Source organism: Oncorhynchus mykiss, chromosome 19, assembly GCF_013265735.2.
Source record: "Oncorhynchus mykiss isolate Arlee chromosome 19, USDA_OmykA_1.1, whole genome shotgun sequence".
NCBI lineage: Eukaryota > Metazoa > Chordata > Actinopteri > Salmoniformes > Salmonidae > Oncorhynchus > Oncorhynchus mykiss.
Window position 1 is genome coordinate 37,703,186 of NC_048583.1, and position 15,673 is coordinate 37,718,858.

Below are 15,673 nucleotides of genomic sequence, written 5' to 3' on the forward strand. Positions count from 1 at the left end.
AGACCTAGAGAGACCGAGAGCGAGAGACCGCTCTCAACGCTGTAAAAGCATTGCTGAAAATGTACCATAAGAAACAAGTGAGGAATACACAGGGCTACGCTGCGTTTAGACGCTGTCATACCTGTCGGCATAGCGGGACAAGAAAGAGGGTGACGGCAAAAGCAAGCCAGGACGACGGTATATGTTGCTATGGTGATTTTAGTAAACAATCAGTGCAAATCAACATCCGGAAGAAATCAACGCCACGCCAAGTCCCGTCTCCCGTGGAGGCTGACAGCATTCCAGCATTCCTCAACGGCATTTACCGTCGCTCTCTCATTGAAAACAATGACTTCCGGTATGCAGTCTACCTCGTACCATCTAAACGTGACATTATCTGTGAATGTGATTAAAGCAACAGTGGCAAATGTGATGTTTTAACCTACATAGTGTATCTTTACCAATCCCTCTGATCTGTATAATAGAGCTCAATAAGCCCACAAGATGCATGTAACTGGATGGCTTCAGCTGAATACAGAATGATTTGTCGGAAACCTTCCCTCAGCTTTACTCAGACTAGCCCACACACTGTTACTCACGGGTTGAATATAGGTTTTTTATTCGTTCAAAATTGGTTTAACAAAGCATCAATTCATAAACTCAACACCTACACCTGTCAATTACCTTCTCCTCCACCCACACGCTGTTGCTGTTAATCAATGTAGGAGATTGACAGACTCACCTTTCATCTCTAAATATAACAGAGAGAACACAGGAATCATACCTGTACACTAAGAACAAATGGTGCTATCTTGAACCTAAAAGGGTTCTTCGGCTGCCCCCGTAGGAGAACCCTTTGAAGTACACTTTTTGATTCCAGGTAGATCCATTTTGGTTTCAGATATAACTTTGTGGGGTTTCATGTAGAACCAGAGGGTTCTACCTGGAATCAAAAAGGGTTCTCCTATGGAAGTGGTTCCCAAACTTTTTATGGTCCCATACCCCTTCAAAACATTCAACCTCCAGCTGCGTACCCCCTCTAGCACCAGGGTCAGCGCACTCTCAAATGTTGATTTTTGCCATCACTGTGAGACTGCCACACACACACTTTATGATACATTTATTAAACATAAGAATGAGTGTGAGTTGTTGTCACAACCCGGCTCGTGAGAAGTGACAAAGAGCTCTTATAGGACCAGGGCACAAATAATAATAATCAATCATTTTGCTCTTATTTTTAACCATCTTACATATAAAACCTTATTTGTTCATCAAAAATGGTGAATAACAGATTAATGAGAAGGGTGTGCTTGAAATGATGCACATAACTCTGCAATGTTGGGTTGTATTGGAGAGATTCTCAGTATTAAATCATTTCCCACACACAGTCTGTGCCTGTATTCCGTTTTCATGCTAGTGAGGGCTGAGAATCCACTCTCACATAGGTACGTGGTTGCAAAGGACATCAGTGTCTTAACGGCACGATTTGCCAAGGCAGGGTACACTGAGCGCAGCCCATCCAGATATCTGGCAGTGGCTTCTCATTAAATTAAATTTTCACAGAACCGCTTGTTGCAATTTTGATGAGGCTCTCTTGTTCAGATGTCGGTAAGTGGACTGGAGGCAGGGCATGAAAGGGATAACGAATCCAGTTGTTAGTGTCATCCGTTTGGGGAAAGTACCTGGGTAATTGTGTACCCAACTCACTCAGGTGCTTCGCTATATCACATTTAACATTTAACAGCTTGAATTAATTTGCACACCAAAAAATCCTACAATGATGGAAAGACCTGTGTGTTGTCCTTGTTAATGCAGACAGAGAAGAGCTCCAACTTCTTAATCATGGCCTCAATTTTGTCCCGCACATTGAATATATTTGCGGAGAGTCCCTGTAATCCTAGATTCAGATCATTCAGGCGAGAAAAAAACACCCATATAGGCCAGTCGTGTGAGAAACTCATCATGCAAGCGGTCAGACAAGTGAAAATTATGGTCAGTAAAGAAAACTTTAAGCTCGTCTCTCAATTAATAAAAAAGTGTAAATACTTTGCCCCTTGATAATCAGCAAACTTTTGTATGTTGTAAAAGCGTTACATGGTCGCTGCCCATATCATTGCATAGTGCAGAAAATACATGAGAGTTCATTAGCCTTGCTTTAACAAAGTTAACCATTTTCACTGTAGTGTCCAAAACGTCTTTCAAGCTGTCAGGCATTCCCTTGGCAGCAAGAGCCCCTGGGTGGATGCTGCAGTGTACCCAAGTGGCGTCGGGAGCAACTGCTTGCACGCGCGTTACCACTTCTCTATGTCTCCCTGTCATGGCTTTTGCTCCACCAGTACAGATACCAACATGAGCAGCAGCTACGTTTGGCCCCAATACGGACAGTTAGTGGAATTCTCGCGAGAGAGTAACGGTTAATGTGATACTACTCTGGCGAGAAAAAACCTCACCCAAATGTATAGCCCCGTTGGAAAATATAAATGTGAATTACATTTTTATTTGGAGTACCCCAGTTTGGGAATACCTGTCCTATGGGGACAGCCGAAACACCCTTTCGGAACCCTTAGAGAGAGAGAGATATGTTGAGAGGGGGAGTTTGGGTGGTAAAGTCGAGCTGCAGTGGTTTGAAGAAGAGACAGCTGAGCAGATCTGGCTACTTTTACATGCTGGCACCAAAGTGAGCAGCTGACGCTGTCGCCTGTCCGAGAGTTCAAGTGCCAGGGGTTGAGCGGCAGCGCCTCTCGGTGGCGGCTGGTGGAAGTGCTACCTCTTCCACACGGCCACTGTCGTACTAGTAGTCTCTATGTGGAGGGGTAAAGGAGGTTGGGCTGGAGTCCTGCTGCAGCAAAAAGCACGTGTATAAGGGTACACAGAAGCAGGCTTGTTAGTTCCCTATTGCAGGTTGTTCAAGTAGTGTTGAAGCTGGAACAAAAGCTACAGTCTGAAGACTCAGAAGACCACGCTGGTCATTAATGAATACAGGACATCTTCACCGTGGCCTGTAGGACAGAGAGGTGAGAGGATGCACCCTATTAATGAGATTTAGCCTAAGATCAATCGATGTATCACAGGTAGAGAGGCAGAGAGCAAGAAAGAGAAAGAGAAGAAAAACCGAGGAACAGAGCACTAGCCAGGAGTGAGAGAGGGGTGTAAATCAATGTGATTCATCCGTGTTAATTGTTGCCTGGGAGCAGCAGTGCCGGGTTTGTCCAAAACCGCTCTGCCCCACAGATGAATCTCCATTGTCAATACGAAGACAAACCCTGCTACTGCAAACTCCTGTTACCTCAGGACCGGGTTCAGCCCTCTCTCCCATATCTCAATCCTCCAGTGATATTTGGGAATAGTAAAAAGGCTGTGGCTGAAGTATCAAAGACAAAATTGCAAGTGACCGATTTTGTCATGAATTCTCCCCCTGCATATTCCAGCTCAATTTAGTCTGTTCACGCTGCCTGCACTGCAAAACTGTGGGGTGTGTACTGAATACCAAATATCCAGGCAGCTCATACTCAGCATCGATAGTTTGAATATCCTTCAAAGTAACAAGGGTATCAAAGACACGGTCTGAGCACACTGTCAGGAACAGACCCTTGCATGAACACACACATTGCACTTTGAAAGCTACAAGGTTGATGAGGCACACGCGCACAACAGACACACGGCTGGGCGGCCGGCCGAATTCAATCAGTGCTCTCACCCTGTGGATCAATGTAAACAGAGGCTGACTGAGACAGGCTGATCTATGTAAGGACGACTAATGACCAGCCATCCGTCACAGACCACCACAAGCTATTGAGAAGTGTGTGTGTGTGTGTGTATAGGTAGGGCGCTAAGCATTATTTGTTTGTCCATATTGCAGGTATCAGTTATAGGGTTATCGGGACTGTAAATTCAACTGATTTCTTATGGCCAAGTGACTATGGACACAGTACTTTCAAATGACCTAGTGATTTTGTATGGACAACTACTATTTTATAGCCAATGCAGCAGAGCTCATAATTTATTACAGTACTACAGCTACAGTGGAACAGGTCAGGGATGTGTGTTACGGTGTGTGAACCCCTTCACATGAATCCAGGGACCACAGGCCACAGCTCAATCTACACCAGCACTAACGGTCTGTACTAACGTCCTATCTGACATGTGGCAATGGAAAAGCCCACTGGTTCATGTAATGAGGTCGTGACTGGGACCTGGAATGGGGGTTCGACTGCTCTGTGATGAGGGATTGGCTGTCTTAGCGTGTATGGAGGCAATCTGTATCCTTCCCTGCAAGTTAATAAAGAGTGCTGGCACTGACTGCATTCCCTGGAACAAAGTGCAGGGAATATGATATTAAATCATAGCTAGAGTGTGTTGGAAAGGGAGAGGTGGGATATGGTGATCTTAGTGAAGGGAAATGTGAAGCATACAGGAGCATGCTTGCACACCAACTGTGCAAGTGCACACACACAGGAAGACAATGCTCCCACTCCAAACACTTCCTCATACACACACTACACACCCCCAAGGGTCTGTAAGGAGTAGAAGTGGGTCAGTGCAGCTCTTATTTTTCCACCCCTGTTTTCACCCCCCCTCTCTCTGTTTAAAGCACTGATCTCCACCAGGACCTCAAGCTGGTATTTACACTCAGTCAAATGAGTGACTTACCACTCCACATATTTACCCACCGGCTCCCAAATAACCCACACCACTTATTTATAGACACAGAACCGCCGACTTTGGTTTGCTACTCCCCATCCTATCTGGTTGTGTACAGTATAACACCACACGCATCGGCCACTCCCACACACAGGTGCAGACATATGTGCAGAGATGCAAACACAGACCATTCTGTTCTTTTCGACCTTCTGTAGGAGCAATGGGAAGACGGGAATAGGTAGAGAGGGATAGACAAGGAACTGTAGAAATAGAGCGAAAGAGAGAGAGCGAGGTAGAGGGATGCTGGATGAGGCTGTGGATAATGAATGATTACTCCAGCGTGGCTGACATTGCACTCCACAGGAACGCAAAGGCAGAGAGGGGAGGATGGGAGAAGGATGGGCGGCCCGATTTAGAGTTGAGCAGCTGTTCCACACCTCACATCTGCCAAGTCACTATGGGCAGGTCGCGGAGGTGATTTCTGAACTACACCTCCTCAATCACACATACTGTAAGCACACACAGTACGCACACTTACGCATTCAAGTACGCACACACTGGTGACACCCACCAATAATTCATCAGAAAAGTCATGGCGTTTAAGCCTAACATTTAAAGTTCTTCCTAGCTTGTGTTTTTAGGCATCAAAACTACTACATTACCATGAAACTTGACTGTAAAATACTACATTTAGTTATAGCATAGGTTGTACAGCCTGTTCACCACTGAGTAATGATGTTAATGTTATACAGAGTACACAGACAGACAAATAATGACAAGCCCCCTCAAAAAAGGGGCAAAAGTGGTTCCCAGACAAGATGCATAAGGGAACCACTTTTCTGAAACACCTGTGAGGCACATGCAGGTAATATCCTGTTGAAGTTATGTACAATTCTTTGGGTATAATGTACCTCGCCAGGAAACAGAAATACCATTACTGTGAAAGGCAAATAGCCATAATGAGAGAAAAAGAGGTACAAGCCAGACTCTTTTTGTCTAATCGCGTTGGTAGAACTTTGGTTAGGTTGGAAGATTAAAAAGTTGACTGCAGGCAAGGTTGCCACCCAACTCTGTGAACTAATGACATCATCAACTGGCTGACTGGAATATCAATGCAACATTGAAGGTGACTCGACTCATGTCTCACTCCTCAAGTGGTTAGTATCGTGCCGTATGATGGTTGTGCTGAGGCTTCATATGGTATAGTAACCAAACAAATGAACGTGCACATCCACACCTGTACATGTAAACATACACATGCCAATAGGTGAGAAACTATCTTACTTTAAGGGAGAAAACGTATTGCTTTCATATGTGTATAGATACAAATGACATCTGCTGGGCTACGTTCAGAAAACCCTTTTGCAATTATGTTAGGACAGCTGAAAACTATGGTGTTGATTAAAGAAGCAATAAAACTGGCCTTCTTTAGACTAGTTGAGTATCTGGAGCATCAGCATTTGTGGGTTCGATTACAGGCTCAAAATGGTCAGAAATAAAGACTTTTCTGAAACTTGTCAGTCTATTCTTGTTCTGGAGTGCTGCAGAGATGGTTGTCCTTCTGGAAGGGTCTCCCATCCCCACAGAGGAACTCTGGAGCTCTGACAATTCCTTTGACCTCACAGCTTGTTTTTTGCTCTGACAACTGTGGGACCGTATACAGTTGGAGTCGGAAGTTTACATACACTTACAGTGCCTTGCGAAAGTATTCGGCCCCCTTGAACTTTGCGACCTTTTGCCACATTTCAGGCTTCAAACATAAAGATATAAAACTGTATTTTTTTGTGAAGAATCAACAACAAGTGGGACACAATCGTGAAGTGGAACGACATTTATTGGATATTTCAAACTTTTTTAACAAAGTTGAAAAAAATTGGGCGTGCAAAATTATTCAGCCCCTTTACTTTCAGTGCAGCAAACTCTCTCCAGAAGTTCAGTGAGGATCTCTGAATGATCCAATGTTGACCTAAATGACTAATGATGATAAATACAATCCACCTGTGTGTAATCAAGTCTCCGTATAAATGCACCTGCACTGTGATAGTCTCAGAGGTCCGTCAAAAGCGCAGAGAGCATCATGAAGAACAAGGAACACACCAGGCAGGTCCGAGATACTGTTGTGAAGAAGTTTAAAGCCGGATTTGGATACAAAAATATTTCCCAAGCTTTAAACATCCCAAGGAGCACTGTGCAAGTGATAATATTGAAATGGAAGGAGTATCAGACAACTGCAAATCTACCAAGACCTGGCCGTCCCTCTAAACTTTCAGCTCATACAAGGAGAAGACTGATCAGAGATGCAGCCAAGAGGCCCATGATCACTCTGGATGAACTGCAGAGATCTACAGCTGAGGTGGGAGACTCTGTCCATAGGACAACAATCAGTCGTATATTGCACAAATCTGGCCTTTATGGAAGAGTTGCAAGAAGAAAGCCATTTCTTAAAGATATCCAAAAAAGTGTTGTTTAAAGTTTGCCACAAGCCACCTGGGAGACACACCAAACATGTGGAAGAAGGTGCTATGGTCAGATGAAACCAAAATTGAACTTTTTGGCAACAATGCAAAACGTTATGTTTGGCGTAAAAGCAACACAGCTCATCACCCTGATCACACCATCCCCACTGTCAAACATGGTGGTGGCAGCATCATGGTTTGGGCCTGCTTTTCTTCAGCAGGGACAGGGAAGATGGTTAAAATTGATGGGAAGATGGATGGAGCCAAATACAGGACCATTCTGGAAGAAAACCTGATGGAGTCTGCAAAAGACCTGAGACTGGGACAGAGATTTGTCTTCCAACAAGACAATGATCCAAAACATAAAGCAAAATCTACAATGGAATGGTTCAAAAATTAACATATCCAGGTGTTAGAATGGCCAAGTCAAAGTCCAGACCTGAATCCAATCGAGAATCTGTGGAAAGAACTGAAAACTGCTGTTCACAAATGCTCTCCATCCAACCTCACTGAGCTCGAGCTGTTTGGCAAGGAGGAATGGGAAAACATTTCAGTCTCTCGATGTGCAAAACTGATAGACATAACCCAAGCGACTTACAGCTGTAATCGCAGCAAAAGGTGGCGCTACAAAGTATTAACTTAAGGGGGCTGAATAATTTTGCACGCCCAATTTTTCAGTTTTTGATTTGTTAAAAAAGTTTGAAATACCCAATAAATGTCGTTCCACTTCATGATTGTGTCCCACTTGTTGTTGATTCTCACAAAAAAATACAGTTTTATATCTTTATGTTTGAAGCCTGAAATGTGGCAAAAGGTCGCAAAGTTCAAGGGGGCCGAATACTTTCGCAAGGCACTGTATGTTGGAGTCATTAACTCATTTTTCAACCACTCCACAAATGTCTTGTTAACAAACTATAGTTCTGGCAAGTCGGGTTAGGACATCTACTTTGTGCATGACACAAGTCATTTTTCCAACAATTGTTTACAGGCAGGTTATTTCACTTATAACTGTATATTCACTGTATCACAATTCCAGTGGGTCAGAAGTTTACATGCACTAAGTTGACTGTGCCTTTTAACAGCTTGGAAAATTTCAGAAAAATATGTCATGGCTTTAGAAGCCTCTCATAGGCTAATTGACCAAATTTGAGTCATTTGGAGGTGTACCTGTGGATGTATTTCAAGGTCTACCTTCAAACCCAGTGCCTCTTTGCTTGACATCATGGGAAAATCAAAAGAAATCAGCCAATACCTCAGAAAAGCAATTTCCAAATGCCTTAAGGTACCACGTTCATCTGTACAAAAAATAGTACACAAGTATAAACAACATGGGACCACACAGCCATCATACCGCTCAGGAAGGAGATGCGTTCTGTCTCCTAGAGTTGAACGTACTTTGGTGCGTTAAGTGCAAATCAATCCCGACTACGTGCAGACTACGGTTTGCAACTGCACATGGGGACAAAGATCATACTTTTTGGAGAAATGTCCTCTGGTCTGATGAAATTAAAATAGAACTGTTTGGCCATAATGACCATAGTTATCTTTGGAGGAGAAAGGGGAGGCTTGCAAGCCGAAGTCACCATCCCAACCGTGATGCACAGGGGTGGCAGCATCATGTTGTGAGGGTGCTTTGCTGCAGGAAGGACTGGTGCACTTCACAAAATATGTGGCATCATGAGGGAGGAAAATGATGTGGATATATTGAAGCAACATCTCAAGACATCAGTCAGGAAGTTAAAGCTTGGTCGCAAATGGGTCTTCCAAATGGACAATGACCCCAAGCATACTTCCAAAGTTGTGGCAAAATGGCTTAAGGACAACAAAGTCAAGGTATTGGAGTGGCCATCACAAAGCCCTGACCTCAATCCTATAGAAAAGTTGTGGGCAGAATTGAAAAAGCGTGTGCGAGCAAGGAGGCCTACAAACCTGACTCAGTTACACCAGCTCTGTCAGGAGGAATGGGCCACAATTCACCCATCTTATTGTGGGAAGCTTGTGGAAGGCTACCCAAAACATTTGAATCAAGTTAAACAATTATAAGGCAATGCTACAAAATACTAATTGAATGTATGTAAACTTCTGACCCACTGGGAATGTGATGAAAGAAATAAAAGCTGAAATAAATCACTATTATTATTCTGACATTTCACATTCTTAAAATAAAGTGGTGATCCTAACTGACCAAAGACAGGGAATTTTTTACTAAGATTAAATGTCAGGAATTGTGAAAAACTGAGTTTAAATATATTTGGCTAAGGTGTATGTAAATATCCGACTTCGACTGTATAGACAGGTATGTGCCATTCCAAATTATGTCCAATCAGTTGAATTTACCACAGGTGAACTATAATCAAGTTGTAGAAACAGGAAAGGATGCAGATCAGCTCAATTTCTAGTCTCAAAGCAAAAGGTCTGAATACCTATCAAAATAAGTTATCGGTTTTAGATTTTTAATAAATGTGCAAACATTTCTAAAACCCTGTTTTCGCTTTGTCATTATGGGGTATTGTGTGTAGATTGATGATTATTATTTTTAATACATTTTAGAATAAGGCTGTAACGTAACAAAATGTGGAAAAAGTCAAGGGGTCGGAATACTTTCCAAATGCACTGAATATTTCCCTAATCTAGTCCAAATAGAACAATAGGTTTTTCTCTGGGTCTAAATGGGACAGTGCCAGTCTACATACATCCTCTCAGGACAGACCATCTGCTACACCTGCAGCTCAGTAGATTCACTGGAGTATGCTAGATTTCAATGTCACTTGTTAAATCTACTTTTCTCCTCAATGTCTTCACTGACACAATTATTAAGTTATCGAACTTCCCTCAATCAGCCAGTGGTTCACACCTCTCCACTACAGTCAATGTATCCACCAAGACCAAATCACACACAAATAATTACACTTGGTGATCAATTGGCAATATAATAAAGAGCCACAGCGTACTGCAGGGTTCCTCAACTGGCGGCCCGCGGATGATTTTATTTAGCCCCCCAAGTTTTCTGAGCAATTTTTAGATTTATTTTGGAAATCTGTTCCAAAGTATTGTCACGCATAATATATACGCTTAGTGTACAAAACATTAGGAACACCTGCTCTTTCCATGAAATAGACTGACCAGGTGAATCCAGGTGAAAGTTATGATCCCTTCTTGATGTCACTTGTTAAATCCACTTCAATCAGTGTAGCTGAAGAGGAGGAGACCGGTTAAAGAAGGATTTTTAAGCCTTGAGACAATTTAGACATGAATTGGGTATATGTGCCATTCAGAGGGTACATGGAAAAGACAAAAGACTTAAGTGCCTTTGAACAGGGTATGGTGGTAGGTGCCAGACGGACCGGTTTGTGTGTGTCAGGAACTTGCAAGGCTGCTGTGTTTGTCACCGTCAACAGTTTCCTGTGTGTATCAAGAACGGTCCACCACCTAAAGGACATCCGGCCAACTTGACATGGGAAATTATGGGAAGCATTGGAGTCAACATTGGTCAGCATCCCTGTGGAACGCATTCCGGTCCCCTGACCAGCCGCTCAAGGAAAAAAAATCTGGGGAAAATATACATAGTTGATGATCCCTGGCATACTGTATGGCTGGGTAGTGGAATATTTCTGACAGGGCTTTACTACCCCTAGTGGTAAAATATTAAAGTACAGTAGCATCACTCCTCCAGCCCTGCATGCAGTATAATAAATAATCCCCCAAGGACCTGTCTCACTGAACTGATTTTTCTGGAGTTGCTTTTTATTGGAGATTAATTTAGATCTGGGGAAACCAGGTACAGATGGGTTCCCAATTCCAAATAGATGCCAAGCTAGGCTTAGCTAAAGCAGAACACTGACACCAGTGAGGACAGGGTCAGGTTTAGCTTGAACATCGCTGTGAACTACCTGTAGCTAACTTTCTGTCTTTTGACCATTAACAGCTGTGCTGGTGTGCATTGGGACAGGAGAGACTGCAGCAGTCCCATTAGCCTTGGAACAGGCCCAAGCCCCTTTATGACAGGGCAGGTGGGCTATTGAGAGGTTTTTAGGAGGAATGGAGGAGAGGATGATTCAGTGCCTGTTTGGGGAGCGAGTCATGACAGCAAAGCCCGGCTCCGGAGCATTTTTATGGGGTACTTACTTACCCTCCCGGGCAGTAAAGATAGATAATGTATTTCTACATCATTACTGTACCCCACTCCCCTGCATGTCAAAGTGACAGGATCATTAATTATGCTATTAAAGCACTATTAGTGGGTGGATGAGAACAGGAGGATAATATAGATGCTTTGACAAGATTCAATTCTGCTCGCTTGTGCCTGCCATCCAAATGTAAGTCTTCATCTGGGAGTGGATTTGAGTCCTGCCTGCTGTGCTATTGTTGAAGGATATAATTACCGTATACTTCTCCAGATCTGGTCTGTGGAATAACATGGATAATTTAATAAAGTTGAATAGCGTCATTAGCAACTTCCTAAAAATCGGAGTATTATTGTAGGAAAGTAACAATTCACATTGCTGAGGGGGCTTCCTACATTGAAACGTGCAACCGACTATTTGATTATATCAACAGACATTCTACTAACCGGTGGTCATGAATGTCAGTTCACTCCATTCCTAGTCCACCAGAATGAAGTCATCCAATTAATTCCAGTACAAAGAGTGCCACACAATCAATAATGTTTAATAAGGACCTACTACTGGCAGATGGAAGACTGGCAGATGGAAGTCTCACAGCAGGAAAGACACACAGTAGTATACACAGAATGTCTGGCTAAACAGTGCCACTGTCATAGTGTCTAAGGTATGGAGGGATTTTAGGGTATAGGTAGCTGGGTTTCTCAATTCCACGGTACATACAGTGCCTGGAGAAAGTATTCACACCCTTTTACTTTTTCATATTTGGTTGTGTTAGAGCCTACATCTAAAATGGATTAATTGAGATTGTGTCATTGGAATTATGAATTTAGAAATACTTACATTTACTTACATAAATGCAACATGTAAAGTGTAAAGTCCCATGTTCCATGAGCTGAAATAAAAAGATCCCAGAAATGTTCCATATGCACGAAAAGCATATTTCTCTCAAATGATTTGCTTTTCTCTTTTCCCAAGATAATCCATCCACCTGACAGGTATGGCGTATGGAGAAGCTGAAACAGCATGATCATTACACAGGTGCATGTTGTGCTGGGGACAATAAAAGGCCAACATGTGCAGTTCTCTCACACAACACAATGCCACCGATGTCTCAACTTTTTAGGGAGTATGCAATTAGCATGCTGACTGCAAGAATGTCAACCAGAGCTGTAGCCACAGAATTGAATGTTCATTTCTCTACCATTAGCCTCCTCCAGTACGTTCAGTACGTTCAACCGACCTCACAACCGCAGACCATTTCTAACGCGCCTTCCACAGATCTCCACAGCCGGCTTCTTCACCTGCGACCAGCCACCCGGACAGCTGATGAAACTGTGGGTTTGCACAACCAAACATTTCTGCACAAACTGTCAGAAATAGTCTCAGGGAAGCTCATCTGCATGCTCGTTGTTCTCACCAGAGTCTTAACCTGACTGCAGTTCGGCATCATAACCAACTTCAGTGGGCAAATGCTCACCTTCGATGGCCACTGGTACGTTGGAGAATCCTGCTCTTCACGGATGAATCCCGGTTTCAACTGTACAGCGGCGTGTGGGTGAGCAGTTTGCTGATGTCAACGTTGTGAACAGAGTGCCCCATGGTGGCGGTGGGGTTTTGGTATGGGCAGGCATAAGCTAGACAACAAACATAATTGCATTTTATAGATGGCAATTAGGATGCACAGAGATACTGTGACAAGATCCTGAGACCCATTGCAGTGCGATTCATCCACCACCATCACCTCATGCTTCAGGATGATAATGCATGGCCCCATGTCACAAGGATCTGTACACTATTCCATGAAGCTGAAAATGTTCTTCAATGGCCTGCATACTCACCAGACATGTCACCCATTGAGCATGTGTGGGATGCTCTGGATCGATGTGTACAACAGCGTGTTCCAGTTTCCGGAAATATCCAGCAATTTCGCACAGCCATTGAAGAGGAGTGGGACAACATTTCACAGGCCTGATCAAAGGCCTGATCAACTCTATGTGAAGAAGATGTGTCACGCTGCATGAGGCAAATGGTGGTCACACTAGATACTAACTGGTTTTCTGATCCACGTTTCTTTTTTAGGCATCTGTGACCAACAGATGCATATCTGTATTACCAGTCAAGTGAAATCCATAGATTATGACCTAGTGCATTTATTTCAATTTCAATTATTTTAATTCCTTATATGAACTGTAACTCAGCAAAACCTTTGAAATTGTTGCATGTTGAGTTTATATGTTTGTTCAGTGTAATAAAAAAATGTAAAAGCTGAAATGTCTTAAGTCAATAAGTATTCAACCCCTTTGTTATGGCAAGCTTAAATAAGTTCATGTGTAAAAATGTGATTAACAAGTTACATAACTTGCATGGACTTACTCTGTGTGCAATACTAGTGTTTTAACATTGATTTTTGAATGACTCCCTAATTTCTGTACCACACACATACAATTCTCTGTAAGGTCCCTCAGTCGAGCAGTGAATTTCAAACACAGATTTAACCACAAAGACCAGAGAGGATTTCCAATGCCCTGCAAAGAATGGCACCTATTGGTAGATTGGTAAAAATAAAAAAGCCGACACTGAATATCCATTTGAGCACAGTGACATTATTAATTACACTTTGGATGGTGTGTTAACACACCCAGTCACTACAAAGATATAGGCGTCCTTACTAACTCGGTTCCCGGAGAGGAAGGAAACAACTCCGGGATATTAACATGAAGCCAACGGTGACTTTAAAACAGTTACAGAGTTTAATGGCAATGATAGAAGAACACTGAGGATGGATCAACAACATTGTCATTTAGGTTAGCTTTGTGGAGTACCTACAGAGTGGAAAGAATGAAGCCTGTACAGAATAAAACATATTCCAAAACATGCACCCTGTTTGCAATGAGGCACTAAAGTAAAACTGCATAAAATGTGGCAAAGAAATTAACTTTATGTCCTGAATACAAAGCATTATGTTTGTGGCAAATCGAACACATCACTGAGTACCACTCTTCATATTGCCAAGCATGATGGTGGCTGCATCATGCTCTGGGTATGCTTGTCACCTGCAAGGACTAGGGAGTTTTTTTTTAGGATAAAAAGAAACAGAATAGAGCTCAGCACAGGCAAAATCCTAGATGAAAACCTTTTTCAGTCTGCGTTCCAACAGACGCTGGGAGACAAATCCTCTTTCAGCAGGACTATAACCTAAAACACAAGGCCAAATATACACTGGAGTTGCTTAGCAAGAAGATTTTGAATGTTCTCGAGTGGCCTAGTTCCAGTTTTGGAAGAAATTGGCTTGAAAATGTATGGCAAGACCTGAAAATGGCAGGCTAGCAATAATTAACAGCCAACTTGACAGAGCTTGAAGAATTCTTTAAAGACTAATGCAAATATTGCACAATCCATGTGTGCAAAGCTCTTAAGAGATTTACCAAGAAAGATGCACAGCTGTAATCACTGCCAAAGGTCATTATAATGTGCAGGGGGATAGGTACACTGTAAGGGTTAAGAACTTACATTCTTAAAAGTATCAACTGACAGCGACTCGATGGAGTCGGAGGTTCAGTCCGCCCACCATCATCTCCTCCACTCCATTGAAAAAACTTTGGAGAACTTTGATATAGGAATAAGGGATAGACAAGAAAACATCTGTCAGCTTTAAAGAACCGGACACCTTTATCCCCCCCAAGAAAATCTGCAAGTTGTAGCAACAGAAAGAATAGTTTGGCATGTTAGGGTCCACTGTACACACCTGCAGTCCCTTCAGCACGCCTATAACTGGTGATCTTGAAATGGCACAAATACAATACAAACATTAAGATAACTTAAGACTTGAACTTCACAAGAACATTCATATATGTATTTGGGATGAATATATGATGAACTCAAATGTATTGAGGGTTCACAAAAGACATACTTGTTTGCACTAGCGTCACCATCTGTTGGTGAATTTGAGAAAAGCAGTACCTGTGATATGTCAAATATATACTGAAGAAAAATATAAAACATGCAACAATTTCAAAGATTTTGCAGAGTTACCGTTCATATAAGGAAATCAGCCAATTTAAATAACTTAATTAGGCCTTTATCTATTGATTTCGACGTGACTGGGCAGGAGCGCCGCAAGGGGTGTGCCTGGGAGGGAGGGCATAGGCAAGCCCACCCACTTGGGAGCCAGTTTGACCCACTGGGGAGCCAGGCCCAGCCAATTAGAATGAGTTTTTCCACACAAAACAGCTTTATTACAGACTGAAATATTTCCACACCCAGACAATCCCGTCGGTGAAGAAGCCAGATGTGGAGGTCCTAGGCTGGTGTGGTTACATGTGGTGAGCGCCTGAGGCCGGTTGGACATACTTCCAAATTCTCTAAAGCAACTTTGGAGGCGGCTTATGGTAGAGAAATTAAATTAAATTCTCTGGCAACAGCTCGTGGATATTCCCGCAGTCAGCATGCCAACACTTGAGACATCTGTGGCAT

The 15,673-nt window shown here is 42.8% G+C and overlaps 1 protein-coding gene across 3 annotated transcripts in view; it reads right to left on the reverse strand.

Annotated features, from left to right (window-relative positions):
• Positions 1-15,673, reverse strand: part of stxbp6 (syntaxin binding protein 6 (amisyn)) — a 159,829-nt gene that overhangs the window by 41,754 nt on the left and 102,402 nt on the right. The window lies entirely within an intron of this gene.